At 32.7% G+C, this 652-nt stretch overlaps 1 pseudogene; it reads left to right on the top strand.

Annotated features, from left to right (window-relative positions):
• Positions 1–205: 205 nt before the first annotated feature.
• On the top strand, positions 206–324 carry LOC112484667 (annotated as a pseudogene).
• The last annotated feature ends 328 nt before the right edge of the window (positions 325–652 follow it).

The following is a 652-nucleotide window of genomic DNA, read 5'->3' as shown; positions in this document are numbered from 1 at the left end:
AATACTAAATTTTTTCTTTTGTCACTTAACAATAGATTGTGAACATCTCTGCAGGTTGGCAATTATATTTAATTTGTTCATTTCAACCGATGCTTTGGATTTCATTGTGTATTGGCATGGGGCATACAAAACATATTATCTGTTGTCTACCTGTGTATACCTAAGTTGATTTTAATGTTTTATACTATTAAAAATTATCATGTGATTCTATGGCCATGCTACCCTGAACAAACTCGATCCCATCTGATCTTGGAAGCTAAGCAGGGTCGGGCCTGGTTAGTACTTGGATTGGAGACCACCTAGGAAGACCAGGTGCTGTAGGCATAAAAAATAAAAAAAATAAGGGATTGTAAACTGACAAGGTCCTTGTAATCTGTGAGGTCAACCAAGGGTTGCCTCATCTAAAAAATTAAAAAAAAAAAAAATTGAAAAAAAAATCATCACGTGATAAGCATCTGTTGATGTGCTTCCTTGAACGTGTATCTAATTATATATGTGTGCAAATATAAATTTGTTGACAAATTATACTGAAATAAATTGTGTCAATTTACTACCCTAACATTTGAAGTTAAGGTATGGAAATTTGTACAATATTCATTTTACTTATATTTCTATTGCTTTTCCATGGTCCACTGTCAAATATCTACCTTAG

Source organism: Pteropus alecto, unplaced genomic scaffold (genome assembly GCF_000325575.1).
Source record: "Pteropus alecto unplaced genomic scaffold, ASM32557v1 scaffold17, whole genome shotgun sequence".
NCBI classification, from domain to species: domain Eukaryota; kingdom Metazoa; phylum Chordata; class Mammalia; order Chiroptera; family Pteropodidae; genus Pteropus; species Pteropus alecto.
This window is presented reverse-complemented; position numbering and strand designations above follow the sequence as displayed.